General features: G+C 35.3%; 1 protein-coding gene and 1 long non-coding RNA gene across 5 annotated transcripts in view; both read right to left on the bottom strand.

Annotated features, from left to right (window-relative positions):
• The window catches only part of LOC147030877 (double-stranded RNA-specific adenosine deaminase-like), a 111,264-nt gene that overhangs the window by 60,056 nt on the left and 34,070 nt on the right, over positions 1-17,138 (bottom strand). The window lies entirely within an intron of this gene.
• Positions 4,797-16,400, bottom strand: LOC147030878 (uncharacterized). Its single transcript, XR_015056559.1, has 2 exons — positions 15,508-16,400; positions 4,797-15,420 (listed from the first exon to the last, which is right to left on the bottom strand). It is a non-coding gene; the product is annotated as an uncharacterized LOC147030878 (long non-coding RNA).

Genomic DNA, 17,138 nt, shown 5'->3' with positions numbered 1-17,138 from the left:
ATTTTTATTTTAGATTCCGTCTTTCACAGTTGAAGTGTACCTATGATAAAAATTACAGACCTCTACCTGCTTTGTAAGTGGGAAAACCTGCAAAATCGGCAGTGTATCAAATACTTGTTCTCCCCACTGTATCTTTTCAAAGATACTTTCAAAATCAGCATATATCACAAACGGATGTTTTATAGATTTGTTAAAATCTTTGAATATATTTGAACCTGCTTTTGGTAAATTGATTACGGTTGATTTATGATTACTACAATATTTTGAATGTTGATTTAATCGCTCTTTTGTGTGAAAGGAGTTGAGACATCTCTTACAAGGATATGTTTTACATTTTCTCTTGTATCATTGTGATTTGGTTAATCTTGAGAAATTTTTGATGAAAGCAGAATGTGATTTTTCCTTTGAAGTAAAGCAGAGAAGGTCAATGTGTGTTCCATCATTTTTATAGTTGTTTGAAATTTTTAATATCTGAACTTTGTTTGTATCCATTAATCCATATACATTAACAGATCAATTATTCATTTTCTCAAATTTAGGAATATTTCTCAATGACATTTGAAACTTTAAATCTTTAACATTTAATGTATTCTCGTATTTCTTATAATGTTCAACCCTTTCAGGTTTCCATTGTGGAGGATGGAAGTGAGCAAGAACAGACCAAAGAAAACTTATTATTTTTGTTTTGAACATTAACAACAACTTTCTTAAGTTTTATCTCTTTTGGTAAATCAATATAAGAAGAAGCTTGAAGAGGATTTGATTTTAAGATGTGTCGATCTAAAAAGATTATTTTTGTAATAGCAAATCCACAACCAACTACAGTGTTATCAACATCTTGTTCTTGTCTCTGGAGTTCATCGTAAACATCACATCTTACAAAATCTTGAAATGATGAGATAAAGAGAGGGTTTGTCTCATATGGGGAGTAGTTTCAACGCCTTCTCTTACCATTTTCAATTTTACTCCCATTTCAAACTTAAAAGTTTTCATTTCACTTAATGTGTTTTTAATTATAGTTTCAATACTTTGTTTAACCATATCAACAGCTTCCATGATTGAAGATGGCCCAGGGTCTTGAAAACGAAACAATCTTATTTTTATATTCCCTTTAAATGCCCGATCAGTGTTTTCAATGGAGAATTTAGCTTCCCTTTTTTCATTGTTCTTGTGTTTGCATGATTGCAGATGTCTATTATAATTCTTTTTAAGAATATCATTATCACATCCATCACAATGTTTTGTTTCTTCGTCAAGTGGAGATATTTGATTGAATGTGTGTTTGTTGGTTTGAAGTTGTTTTTTTTTATAATATTTATATTCGTGATTACAAACATCGCAGTACATTGTATTCACCATATTTATATAATAACACTTTGCTGAAACTAAAATTTTCTTGATGAAAATTTCGTTTAATTTATAGGTGAATCTGCGCTTAAAACAAATTTATCCTCCAACTTTTTTCACTTAATAAATACAATGTTTCAAGACATAAAAGACAAGTTTCAACCAATCTCTTCATTTGTTAAAGATACTGAGAAATATGTCAATGATGTAAAATTGAATAAAGATAAATATAATAACTATTGCATAAAAACAATTATGGAAAATAATGAGTTCTTCAATTTCCTTCAGTGGAAGGGCTTTTAGTATACCTGGAAGAACATCAATTAAAGTATCTCTAACAAAAGTTTCTCCTCTCCTTCTGGCAAAAGTTTCTCCTCTCCTTCTCGGACTCTCTGGAAAATCCTCTATTTCTCTTTGCCGACGACTCCACCCTCTGCCGTACCATCTGTCATCCCTCAGACCGGCAAGCAGCAGCTTCTTCGCTCACTGCAGATCTGGATAAAATCACAAACTGGTCCAACACGTGGAACATGTCTTTCAATCCACACAAATCTCACACTCTCACTATGTCTCTTCGAAAGGACCGTTTACAAAACCCCCCCATCCACTTTCTCAACAATCCTCTGGAAGAAGTCTTTTCTTTCAAGCTTCTGGGTCTCACTATCTGCCATGACCTTTCCTGGGAAAGTCACATTTCCAACCTTGCCTCAAAAGCCAGTCGCCGACTGGGAATCCTCCGTCGTGCAAAGTCCTTCCTCGGCCCTCTTGAGCTCCTGACTACTTACAAAGCTTTTGTCCGTAGCCTGATGGAGTACTGCTCTCCCCTCTGGGCTGGTGCTCCTGCCTCCCACCTTTCTCGACTTCACGCTGTCGAAACCAGGGCTTTTAAGATCATTGGCATCTCCCGCAATGAAGCTGAGTCTTTGGGCCTCTCACTCAATCACCGCAGGTTGGTCGGTGGTCTTTCTGTCTTCTACCGACTCCTCTCCAGCCTTGCCCCCCTGCTCTCTCTGCGATTTGTCCCAACCACATTTCCACAGTGCGGTTAAGGTCCGCCAACAACCCCATTCTGGTAAAACTACCAAAATCACGAATCACTGCTCATCTTCACTCTTTCATTCCTCTTTTATCCCGCCTTTGGAATAAACTTCCTCACTCTATTCTTTCCCATTCTTCCCTCCAGGCTTTCAAAACAGCTGTTCACCACCACCTCTTATCTTCCCCCATCCAAATCCTCGATCTTTTCTACCCCCGATAATCCACCCAAGCCCACTTCCTTCAATTCTCCTGCTTTCCTTCCTGAAAGTCCCTGTAATGTCCATCTTCTCCTCGCCATGTTCCCCGTCCCATCCCCATCCCTCTCCCTTCCACAGTTCACCTGTGTCTGTTCCTCAATGTTTTGTCCCTTCCACTCCCACCCCTCTTGTCTCATGCCTCCTTGCTGTGAGTTGTGTGTTAGCTCTCATACGAGCCTCGACCAAGGTATACAAAAAAAATAAAAAAAAAATAAAAAAATATATATATATATATTCAACATATCAACAGCTTCCATGATTGAAGATGGTCCAAGGTCTTGAAAGCGAAACAATCTTATTTTTATATGTCCTTTATATGCCCCATCAGTGTTTTCAATGGAGAAATTAGTGGCACCTTCCATTTCTTCATTGTTCTTGTGTTTGTGTGATTGAAGGTGTTTATTATAATTTTTTTAAAATAATATCATTCTCACATCAATCACAATGTTTTGTTTCTTAGTCAAGTGGAGATATTTGTCTGAAAATATTGAATGTGTGTTTGTTGGTTTGAAGGTGTTTTTTTATAACATTTATATTCATGATTACAAACATCACAGCACGTTGTATTCACCATATTTTTTTTATAACAAAACGTTGGTTAAAATAAAATTTTCTTGATGAAAATTCCATTTAATTTATAGGTGAATCTGTGCTTCAAACCATTTTATCCTCCAACTTTTTTCACTTCATAAATACAATGTATCACGACACAAAAGACAAGTTTCAATCAATCTCTTCATTTGTAAAAGATACTGAGAAATATGTTGAGGATGTAAAATTGAATAAGGATAAATGTAACAACAATTGGATAAAAACAATTATGATGAATAATATGAGTTCTTCAATTTCCTTCAGTGAAAGGGCTTTAAGTCTATCTGGAAGAACATCAATTAAATAGCTCGAACGAAAGTTTCTCCTCTCCTTCTGACAATATATTCAAAACTAGAAAAAGCAATGAAACAAGAAAAAGTATCAAAAAAGAAAAACCTCATGGATGAAGCTTGAGAAAGAAAAGATAAGACCATCTGTAATATGCAAGGAGAAATTAGTATTTTTTTCAACAACCCGAAAGATGGAAATCCTGATGAAATAAAGGATGTTAATATATAAGGTGAAATGACATTTCGTTCACTCGTATTTAAGGACAATTTTAAAATTACCTTTAATATAAAAAAAATGTAGTAGTTGAATCTGTAAATGAATAAAAGTATATAGATATAGATGGTAATGTTTTTTCTACTAATTAAATACGAGTCATGATTCAACTGAAGATTTTGAAGATTATGAGAGTAATGATAGTATCTCTGTTGGAACAGAAGACAGTTATGATACCGGGAGTTTGTGTTCAAATGATAGTTGTGAAAGTAGTTTTAAAGATGATTGTGAAAGCACCAATGAAAGTAGTGAAGATGATACTGAAGATGAATTTTATTTGAAGTAAAGTTTTGCTTTATAAATTTGAATAGTTTACTAGATTTTGAGCCCCTTGAATTTACCGATTCTCCACATGACAAATTTGAGAATTGCCCTGCGTATGAAAGACTGGGATTAAACACAGAGTCAAAAGCCTATGAACAATGTATGTTCTGTGATTATCTTCTAATTCATAATAAAAAATGTAAAAAGGAATATAATTCTTTCAGATTTACACCAAAAATGAATTACTTCACAAGACTGATTAGAGAAATGAATGTAAAGTATGAGGGTGATAACACACCTTTCCTTACAATGGAAGAAACTGAACGTATTAGAGAAATGTTCAAAGGATTGTTGTTATATATTATTCACGATTGCCATTTTCAGGAAAATATGAACACAAGATATTGTATAAATAAAATAATGGATTATCTTGAAATTAAACCCGAACTTAGGATAAAATATAGAGTTTCTAAGAAAGTCAATAATAAATTAAATAATCTGTTTTCCAAATATATAAATTAATGACTTTTTACCCATTTGGGAAAATAAGATAAAATTTAACAACCATAAAAATCTTCCAAATTCATTTAGATGTCTCAGAGTTGGTTCAAGCGGATGTGGTAAAACCTGCTTATTTTTAAAGATGCTGCTTCCTCCCAACTTTTTACATTAAGATAATTTAATAATTTTCACAAAGTCAAGTTTTCAACCTGAGTATCAACAACTCTCACAAGGTTTTAATGCTGGTCTTCAAAAAGAAGATATAATCGGTTTATTTAAACTTCAAAACAAACTAAATGATGACAACATTGAAGATATAATACAACTATCTTGTGATACACAGACATATAAAAAGAAATCAAAGCCAATAACTTGTATTCTTCGTGATAATACGGATGATATCCCTTCTCCCCAAGATTTCGATAAATAAAAAAAGAACTTTGTTATCTTTGATGATTGTGTTAATGAGAGAAACCAAATGGTAATGGATAGCTACTACACAAGAGGGCGACATTCTTCTTGTAATTGTATTTGTCTTAGTGAATCATACTTTCAACTGCCTCGTCGCTCAATAAGAAACAATGCTCATACATTTATTTTTTTAAAGTTAAATTCAATAGATATAAACAATTGTTCTCCATTATGTAGTAAAAAGGAATTTGGGGATTTTATGAAGCACACGACTGAAAAATATAAATATATTGTTGTGAAACAAGATGAGATATTAAGGGGTATATTTTTTATTTTATAAACAATTACATCTATAAATGACAACTATTATTATAAATCTTGTGGGTAAATCTGCTTCTGGAAAAAACTTTCATAAATCAAGGTTCTTGTATTGTACAATTGAGAATATTTTAAATTTGCTTAAAAAGCACCATGTCGTTCGTATTTTATCAACAATGAGAGCAATAAGACCTGGAGAAGTAGAAGGTGAAGATTATTACTATATTTCAGTCGAGGAACATATGCGATTGAGGAATGAAGGCCAAATATTTGAGGAGGTTTCTCTTGATACAACAAAATATTCTCATTGTAAGAGTGAGTTAAAGAAACTAAAATCTGGTGGTCTTGGGAAATTAGAAACTAATCCAGAAGGAATGAGACAAATTATTAAACATCTGAGTGGTAATGAGGGTAAGATTTTGTCATTCGGTTTTGATGTTGACGAAGAAACTCAACGCAAACATATGTAAAGCAGAGATACATTAGCGAAGAAGAAATTACAACTCGTATTAATGTTAATAAAGAATTTGATAAAATACTTAAAGAAAAGGATGCATTTGAACACATCTACTTAAATGATGAAGAAAAGGAAAATTTCCCTGTTGACCTTTATAATTTAGTGAATGATATTTTCCAATAAATAAATGGATGCGAAAGAAAGAGCAAGAAGATTTAAGGAGCATCAGGTCAGGTCAGGTATGGGAGCATGTGCCAGAACAGCGCGTCGCTGCGTCCACTTTCCGCCGGTACTCCAGGGGCCTCCGTCTGGCCTTCCCCCAGGCAGATTCCAGGCCCATCCCCATCTCCTTGAGATGCTGGTCAACCTGCTGCAACCACGAGGCACGTGGTCAGCCCATTGGCCTCCTCCACTCACGAGACTCCCTCGCTGAGAGAATCTGGTGAGCAGGATCAGGGTCAGGAAAACGAGCCACATGTCCATACAGCCGCAACTGACGCTCATGGACCATGCAGGTAACAAATCTCATCCGAGTCTCTCTCAGCAACCGCTCGTTGGACACAAAATCTGACCAGCGTTAGCCAAGGATTCTCCGAAGAGACCTGGTACCAAAGGAATTAAGTCAGAGCATCAAGAGTTGGTTTCAAAAGTTGTAAAACAACAGGCAGACATAAAGAAGAAACGCAGACAGAAACTAACGGGTGAAGAAGCATTTGAAAGAAAACAAGAGAAATTTTTTTAACCACTTTAAAAAACTTCCCAAGAAAAAATTATCGATGCTTCCACAGTTCCCACGATAGAATACACTCCGAAAAAACTTCAAATGTCAAAAGATTTCAGTCAAATGACAGAGGAAGAATTAGAGCATGGAGGAGAATTAGGATATGATGAAGGATTACTTCAACAACTGGAAGAGATTCATCAACTCTCTGATTATATTGTGAAGGCTCTTCAAAACAATGAATATTCAGCAGATTCAAAAACCAAAGCAGGACTCATTCCAACAGAACAACCAGCAATATTTCATCTTGTTCAAGAAAAGGGATTGATATTTCATGATGAATTCAGGTTCTTGAGTTCTGCTCAACCCCCTGTTAAACAAACTCCGAAATTAATGTTTCTTCTCACAAAAGATGGAAAACAAGGTTCCACTGTGAGGGATGAATCAAAGTATTTTGATAAACCATTGGACATGAAATATAAGGATGAGAGAGGATATATTTGACCTGCTGGACTCTCTTAATTATAGGGTTCGTCTCTGGTAAAAGTAGGAAGAATGAGAAGGAGAAACACATTATTCAGGCTTTAAGTAGGCTTGGTTCAGGTGTTAGTTTTCTTCCCAATGACCCATCACAATTAGTTAATAGAGTGTTATTGCTATGAGGAAAGAAAGCTGGAAATAACAATTGTTTTAATGAAGCATCAGCCATTTTAGACCAGTTGATGAACATGAAAATAATTAATAAATGTCAAGCAAAGAAATTTTATCCCATATTAAATAAGAGAAGCACAATCCTTAGTTTTAATTTCATAACAAGCGACCACACATCTTCATTCCCATACCCACTACAACTTGACGCAACAAAAGAATATGAGGCGTCTTTATTGTCCATGGAAACTTATAATACCTGATTTAATATCACCGAGAAAAATGACAAGTTTAGTTATAATCCGGGAAGTGGATACAAAACGATAACAGTCTCACCCAGAGCATATGAGATTTCTCAAATATCTTCCGAAATTGCTCGTCTTATGAAAGAACAGGTTGATGAACCAAAAAATAGTTATACATATTCAAAAACATACTTCAAAATCAACAAGTAAACTTAAAATAACTACAAGGTTGATCTCACAATTGATTATAATTCATTTAGAGAGATATTGGGTTTCTCCTCAAAAAAGATTGAAACTAATGGGACGTTTTACAGTGATAATGTCATTCAAATATCCTCAGGCATAAATCTTATATATTATTTCCGAGTTTGTGGTTTCGTGTCGTGCTGTCTTCGACTTTGTTCTGCGCTCGAGTAACGTTATATTCGGCTTATATTATCTCAAAGACCATAGGAGGTGCATGGTACAAAAAAAGTAAATAAAATGGTTCTGAAACAGTGAAATCGCATTCCACTTACTGCATTAAAGTAAAATTACGACTGATACTCTGCATCAGTTCCTTTCTCAAACATACCCACCCCAACATGTCGCACAGAGCGCGGGTTATGCTAGTTTGGTGTTAATTCACTGTGATTTGATTGATGGCATTAAAATGATGGAAAAATAAATCAAATACAATATTTTCATTCAGCACATACTCAACCCCAATTGGTTATAAATTCAATATGGAACCCCAAAATCTGGTTTATCTACCTGTGTCAGGAAAAAACATACACAGAGTAAATTTTAGGATAACCGACCAAGATTATCGCATGATTTATTTTCACGGAGAAATTATATCCTCAGAATTCACCTCCGTGAAGTTTTCCAAGAAATAAATATGATGGATAGTGAGGAAACACGAGTTGGAAAAATATAAAATAATTACAGGGGATGGGATGTTCCTTTCCCCATACTACAAGGGTGAAGGTATGTATCTTGGTCGAGGAAACTATAAACCTAAGAGACAAAGGGGTGTCAGACATCAATTTAGAAAAAAAGGAGATGGGATAATTGATACTTGAATTGATACTGGGAATAGGTTCACCTATTCTTAATCAAAAAGACCAAATTGGTTCAACTGCTTCTGCTGTGGGAAATGTAGCGGGTGCTATAAAGAGTATAAAAGATGCCCAAAAGGAATCCCATAAATTGCAAACAATAAAAGAAAGTAAGAAAGGCAAAACTCAGGTGTCTCCCCAAGAACGACAGAAAATAATTCAAATATTTGGGTCATTAATAAATTTCAAACGTGGGTTTCAAAAGTTTTAACATCTTTTTTCCGAAATAAATACAAGTATGGAAGCAATTGATCGTATCTATGATTTGGATGATACCATTGTCATCGCAAGCTCTACTAATAAAGAAGACCACTTCAAGGTAAATGCAATAACTGGAACAGACTGGAATGCAAATGGAACAAAAAGTTTTGAAATGAATAATCAACAAACTTATTTGAATCGAGCTGAAAGTTTGTTGTGTACATTTACATTCACTAAGGCTGCGAATAACACAAACGCTACACTCGTAAATGATTTCTTCCGGAAAATGTTTGATAGAGTTCGTTAGTACATTGGAACACAAGAAGTTGAAGCAGTTGATTTTGTCTCTGCTACATCTGAAATGATGAAATTTACACTATATTAATTTAGTGATAGAATTGGAAAGGGGGCTGTCAAAGGTTTTATTCCTGATATGTCAACGGGAACAACCACAGACCCAGGATATACTCAAAGGAAAGGAATGTATAATGATACAAAAGCAGATGATAGTTTTACTGTGGCAGTTCCTCTTAAAGGTATATTTGGATTTTGTGATCATGACAACGTTCTAGATGGTCTTTAAATTAGATTTCAACTCCAAAGGAATGATCATGAGAATAGATTGCTTTTTGGTGTGGCAAATGCTTTTGCTGCTCAGAATACATTTCTAATTGATGAAATTAGTTGGTACATTAGTGAATATACTCCTAATCTTAAAACAGAAGAGATGTTGAATGGAAGACTTAATTCAAAAAAGCCACTCAATGTATCATACCTTAAAAGAAGATGCCAAAACGTTAAACTCAACCAAACCACTTACACGTGGAATTTGGGTGTTCTGGAAGGAAAGCCACGATATCTGTGGCTCATTTTTTAAAAACCAGATGGTGATACTGCAACTGATAAGAATAATGCATTGAGTGAGAATGCTAAGGTGAAACAACTTCGCATTTCTCCAGATGGAACATTTTATCCACGATATAGATTGGAAATTAATTGGGAAAAAATGATTATGCTGAAGCATACAAGTCTTACCAAAAGGTGTGTGAAAACAATGGAAATAAAGAACCCATTTTGGATATGACAGCATTTAAAAGTCTGTATACAATCTATGCGATTGACCTGAGTGCTCAAAAGGAAACTATAAAGTCAAATTGAGTAGACACTTTCCTATACATTGAAAGAAGATAGAGTGAAGAAGTTGAAACATATTGTTTGCTTTTGGAAGAAACAGAATTACAGATTAATATAGATAATGGTGTTATGATTAGTCTCATAATTTTGTTGATAAATAAATGAGTAGTAAAGTGCCAACTGGGGCAAATGTTAATCAAATCCATCTTCATCAACGATCATATTGTATTCAAAATCAAAAGCCTTGTATGATTAACATGAATACAATTCAGAGGAAAGGAGCAATAAGAATTGATGTTTTGCTCACAAGAGAACAGGTGAAAATCTTGAACAATACTGGCTCACATAAAATTAAAATGTCAAAACCAATGTTGAAGAAATATTCAATCAGAGAGACGAGTGGAGGATTTCTCCCATTTCTAATTCCTATATTTGCTGGTTTAAGTGTGGATGGAGCATTGACGGGTGGTATTTCAGCAGCGGTGAAAACTGCCAATGAAAGGAAGGCTCAACTCCAGGCTCAAAAATAATTGGAAAGACATAACAAAGAGTTGGAGAAACAAATTAGTGGAAGTGGTGTAATTGTAGATTTTGCTGAAAAACTTGAAAGTCTGCCTGATAAAGCGAGATTGTTAGTTGGAGATATGCTTTCTTCTATCACACAAGCAGGTGTAAAATTAACTTAAAGGGGTGATGGATTATATCTCTCATAAATAAATGAGCATTGATGAGTGGTTTAACAAATTTGGAAAGAATACATCAAATTTAGAACTTATCAAATATTGTAAGATATTAAAAATTCATAATGTGGTTATTTGGATGAGAGATGAATTAACAAACGTGTCTAAAGATACAAAGAATATTATTGTGAACTTAGAAGATAATAATGGGAACGTTTCTCATTGGGTTTGTATTTATAATAGTCAAGACAAATATTACTTTGATAGTTTTGGTCTTCCACCACCTGTTGAAGTAATAAAATTCTTATAGAATGGTGTTTATCAAACATTTCAAGTCCAAGAATTAAATTCCAAGTGTTGTGGTCAATTATGTCTTCATGTGTTATTTCAACTCAAGAAAAATAAAAAAAAATTATGACATTATTTTTTATCTAATATAAATGACTTATGTTGGTAAAGATGGTTCTATCTTTGGTGTATCCCAAGAACTGGATATTGATTTATCAAATTATTACACAAAGGCACAGGCTGAATGACAGAAATATAGTACAGCAAAAAATATGAATATGAAAAATGCTTATAAATGAATAAATTATCCAAGCCCGACTGACGCGAATGACTTGGTGAGATTTAGCAATTTGTCACAATATGTATCCTAAAATAAAACGGCTGTGTATTCCAAAGATACAGAAGTATTGATTTCATCTCCAGGTCATACAGAATTCACAGTTCCAATTAAAATAAAATTTTATAAAGAAAGGCATATCGTTTGTATGAGAATAGAACAATGGGGGATATGATATGAATGATTTAGGGTATAATTGGTCATTTAAAATTGACCTAGTAGACAAGGAACAATTAAATCAGTCTCGTAAGGACGAATATTATCCACTTGGTGCCGAGAATGAGTTTTGTGGAAGCACGATTTGTGGAAGAAAACAACAAATAAAATAAAAACAATGTCACCCGCAGGGTGACCCCTATCTTGCCAAAAGGTGACCACGTGTGACTTCTTTAAGGTTACACTGAGGTGAACAGAGCTGCTATCCACCAGGAGCGACTCCTTGAGGAATATCTGCCTACGAGAGATTGCGATGAGAATCGTTCCACAGAGTAACCATGAAAAAATATGCGTTTGCCTCATAACGTCACCAAATGACGTCATAATGTCTCAAGCTTGACAGATCTTGAAAGCACTCAAGATGTTCAATTTGAGGTACTACACGATATGGTTCCTAAAACATGAAAATTTGACCTTGGGGTCAAATATGTTTGACCTCAGGCGCGAACCATGAAGGTCAAGGCCAATCGCCACCAAAAATTAATCAGCTGAGCGCCAGACCATGAACTATATTCCCATGAAGTTTGAAGACGATCCGATCAAAATTACTCAAAAAATAAGCGTTTCGTCGACTCCCCTGATTTGCGACAAAGTGACCTTGACCTTCAAAATTTTATGCGCTGAAAGGGACCTCTATAGGCCTCTGATATGCGAAGTTACAAAAATATCCAATGATAACTGTGCTCTGCAGAATTTTTTATACGTGATTACAGACAAACAAACAAACAAACAAAAAAAAACAAACAAAAAAAAACATACAAGCTGACCAACATATCTTGCAAAAACTTCGTTTTGGCAAGATAATAATTTAATAAGGGTAAAATCAACAAGTCTGGAGACGGCGATATTTCACGAGCAATGTACACGGTTCGCCTTTTTATTTTTTGGCCTTCGAGGGGACGCCACGGGCAAACTGACAAGAATCGGGAAAAACGTAAATGATGAAAGTTGTAGTACTTGAAGAGCACTACTTGCATACCAACTTTCATTCGAAACAGTCGAAAACCCTAGGAGCTCGATGTCCAATTTATTGATTTTTTTGACATTTTCTAAGTTCCTGACCTTGACCTTGGGACTAAAATGAAAAAATAAAAATAAAAAAAAATCGAGCTCCGTGGGGCTATGCAGGTGTCATTGGGCTAACCAAATACCGAAACCCCTGCCAGATTCAACAAACCCCCTCGGATAAGATGAAACTTGAAACCGGCTACCCCCTAAAAACACGTTTTTTGGGTGTGGCTCCCCCCATAATGGGCGCAGCACGGCCATTCTCAGGAAAACACAACTACATCATGATACAAACCTCCCACCCAAATTTTATCAGGATCGGATCAAAACCCACGGAGCTATGCTCGGGACAGACAGACAGACAGACACACACCCATAACAAATATTGTGGTCACTTACTGCCTCACAACAAATAATGGTTTTGCCATAGTTTATATCATGAAAACACAAAGAACAGGATGAAATATAATAAATAAGAGAATACAAACGGATTGAACGATGGGAAGATGGGGAGGTATTTCCTGTCATTATATTAATCTATCATATATTTCTGATTCATAAATGACAGCAAGAAGGCTTCAAGAAAATTATCATTTCTGTGTCCAAGCATACCTTCAAGAAAAGGGTATGTCAGTATTTTAATAAATATGTTCTACAACATAATAATGAGGTATTTTCAATAAAAAGATTGGCTTTATACTGATATTACTAAACCAACAACTTTGGATTTAACTAAAATGTTAAATCATGAAAAAAATTTCGAGTAAAGAAAACACAAGGCTCTTTTACAAAAATCAGAAGAAATTTTATTAGCTTCCTGTTGTAAAAAAATTTATTTTGGATGCAGGAATAACAAGAAATCCTGATGAATATATGTATGATATTCTATGGGGTGAAAGTGGTTCAAGGGTCGTAGGGGATGAGGAAGGAGTTGAAGAAACTGAGAAGAGAGAGAAAGAGAAGAAGAGAGAGAAAGAGGCAAGGGAGAAAAGAGAGGAGAGAGAGAAGAGGGAGAAGAGAGAGAAAATAAATAAATATAAAAATATGGAAACCAGTGAGATTATAAGATCAAAGGTATTACAGAAAATAAATCAATCTCAACGCACTGAGGAGGAAAACAAGGAATTGACAAGTCCATTAGAAATATATGCGTCAAGAGTATTAACTTCGATTTCAGGGAGAAGATATAAAGTGGTATCTAAGAAAGTGGAGATAAAGAGAAAAAGGAAAAGATTATATTATTGATGATGTTGGTGTAATTCACTTTAATTAAAGTCTTCCATTTTGTTTCTTAAATAAAGAGGAAACAGTGAAGACATTTCTGAGGATTATTTGTTTTAAAAATGAAGATTCAAATGTGCATGTTGGAAACTAAAAAGGTTTTCGCACTCCGTAGGAATTTTACTCATAAATAAGTGAGTTGTCTCAAATGTAAAAAGAAAACTAATTCGAAGACTATCTCATATTTTAAAAGTAAAAATAACAGGGTTATACCAAAAGGCATATGTTCGCTGTGTTGCTCTAAAAAGAGTAAATTTATCTCAAAAACTTTTGTATATATCCCTCATGTTTGTGTTTGATCAGGAAATAAATTTACAACTCCTGGAATACCAGGGGAATTACATCTACCAGGGTATTCTCTCTGTGGTCCAGGAACAAACTTGAATAAAAGATTAGACGAGGCTGACAATCCTAAACAGTGCAGCAAACCTATCAATAGGGTTGGTGAAGTGCGCATGAGGCACGCTATTGATTATGGGAATAGCATGACGTTGGAAGAAAAACATGAAGCCGAGAGAGAAATGTTGTATAATTTGACTCCAATACAAAATCCAACCTTGAGAGAAAAAGTTGATAGGTTCTCATCATGAAGAAAATGATCAGTGCTAAATTGAAACTTGGGCTTGGAAATTCAAAAAATTTATAGGCTCTAATGATGTCATTAATATTGAAGAGCAATTAGCTGATGAATTACATAAACCAATAATCACAAAGTTTCATAGAAGGAAGGTTTATTCCAAGGAAGTTGATTATATCTGGTCAGCTGATTTGATTGAACTCAATAATGATAAGGGGTACAAGTATGCTTTAACCGTTATTGATTTGAGTAGATATGCGTGGGTTGTCCCTTTAAAAAAACAAAACATGTAATACTCTTATGTTTGCCTTTCAACAGATATTTAATAAAAGCAAGAGAAAACCTAAAAAAAAATTGTGGACTGATGAGGGTACAGAGTTCTACAACAAAACATTTATGACTTTTCTTAAGAATAACAGAATTACATTATACAGCACCTTTAATGAAGGAAAAGCTGTTGTTATTGAGCGATTCAATCGCACTTTAAAAGAGAGACTATATAAAAAATTCACTCAACTCGGTTCTCAACAATGGTTATCTTTAATTCAGGACATTGTAGATAAGTATAATGATACGATTCACACCTCAATGAATACTAAACCATCAGAAACATTTACAAAATTAGAATATGAAAAAGAGATTGTCAGAAAACCTAACTTCAAAGTTGGTGATATGGTAAGAATATACAGGTGGAAATCTCATTTTGAAAAAGGTTATACGAAGCGATGGACAAATGAACTTTTTATAATCGTTTATGTAATAAATACAGTTCCTTGGACTTATAAGGAATATGATTTAGAAGGGGAAGAGATTTTAGGTTCATTTTATTCACAGGAATTACAAAAGACAAAGATAAATCAAAAAAATTTTTTTTTGACTCCACCCCTTTTATTTACTCGCACTCGCACAAACTCCACCCACCCACACAAGCCCCACCCTCCTTTGCACCCCCACCTTTGGCCCAACACCCCCCTCATCCCACCCCCCTCCCTTCCCCACATACACACGGGGAGGGGAGGGAAGAGGGATGAGGGGGGTGGTGGATTGTTGGGGGAGCGCACCTACCCCCCTCCCCCCCACCCCCTTTTACATCTCCTTTATTCTTTTCTTGTAATTCAAAATCAGATAATTATAAGGAAAGCATTTATAATTAAGCAAAAGTAATAACATTGAACAAAATCTTCTTTCGCAGCAGTCTGATGGTTTGTTTTGGTTTTGAAACTCGATCAACATATTCTGTTCAAAACAAAGAGTGAAGAACAATTAGGGTATATAAAGATGATTATAATATGATATTAATAAAATAATAAATATAACAATTACCTTCAGAAGATAGTGTCATGTCAAATTCCTCCAGAAGATCAAGTTGTGTGTTTGGTTCATCCAGACAGGTGTTTAAACTGAAAAATAAAAAATATTAATAACAAGAAGCGAATACTTTGATATCGCGCGGCTGGGGGCAGTAAAAGTCTAGGTTAAGAATGATGAAACAATTTTGCAGTTATAAAATTTAAATGTAGACACGGTGAATTAGCATGCATGATGGGAAGAGTTGTGACGTTGGACAAATTTCTATTTATAGCCCTCAGATCAAAGGGACGTACGCGGCAATAAGTGTGACAGAAGACGTGACAGAAGACACGACAGAATAGCCAATTATATAACAGCGCGATGTTGCCGCGCTGTTATAACCACTTCTGTCACCAAAAAAGAGGAAGAAATCACCTCCACAAGACATTTTAAAAACACTTCTGGTGAAAAACAATGAAGAACGAGAGTTGCAACACTGCGCGTCAACAACTAACGGAACAGGAAGATTATCACTTCCTGCTCAGAAAATCAACTTCCGGCGTCACACAGAAAACGATTCAGCACAAAAAACGCGCTCTTTTGCATTAACCCTGCCCACAATTCACCCGGCAATCTCCGCCCACAATCCACCCGGCAATCTCCGCCCACAATCCACCCGGCAATCTCCGCCCACAATACACCCGGCAATCTCTGCCCATAATACACCCGGCAATCTCTGCCCACAATACACCCGGCAATAACTGTGACAGAAGACAGGACAGAATAGCCAATTATATAACAGCGCGATGTTGCTGCGCTGTAATGAGTCAGACACACACACACACACACACACACACACACACACACACACACACACACACACACACACACACACACACACACACACACACACACACACACACCGATAATTTCTCACCTTGGACTCGGGTCACCCAAGATCAAAGGACGTGAGAGAATTTCTTGCCATCCAAGAAAAATGCCATTCAATTATTTTCGAAACAAATAAATGTCTTCAAGGATGTCATTCTTTTTTATCCACTCGTCATGTAATTCAAATTACTCATTTTCAACATCAGTTATCAACGATGTTCTTTTTGGGGACAACCTGGGAGAAAAAAAAACAATAATTATTCGTCATATCGTGATTTAATTAACAATCAATTGCTTCACCATCATTCTAAGAGGAAGCCAGACTTTACAACACACACACACACACACACACACACACACACACACACACACACACACACACACACACACACACACACACACACACACACACACACACACACACACACACACACACACACTCTTACCAATATTGTGATGGGTTATCTTCTTCGTCAGATGAAAGATAGTTCATGTCTCAGTCATTTCCCATTGGGTCAAGATGAGAAAAATGAAAAACCGTCAAACAGAAGAGATTTTCAACCGAGAGAAATTGCCTGGCTTATAAACCATGTTGGACGAAGTCAGTTGGATCTTTGCCTAGACTTGCCTCATTGTTCCCTTTCCTGTTTTTCAACAGCTCAGTAATTCTGGAAATTTTCCCAAGCTTTCAATTTTCAGCTGCACTCAGACAGCTTACAGAATGTGCGTAATGTGTTCATGTTTGAGTTTAATTTTAACAATTTTATCAACTC

This window comes from Eptatretus burgeri, chromosome 3, assembly GCF_056783735.1.
Source record: "Eptatretus burgeri isolate ZD-2024b chromosome 3, Ebu_testis_v1, whole genome shotgun sequence".
Lineage (NCBI taxonomy): Eukaryota > Metazoa > Chordata > Myxini > Myxiniformes > Myxinidae > Eptatretus > Eptatretus burgeri.
Note: the sequence above shows the minus strand (reverse complement) of the source record. Positions and strands in the feature narration are given on the sequence as shown.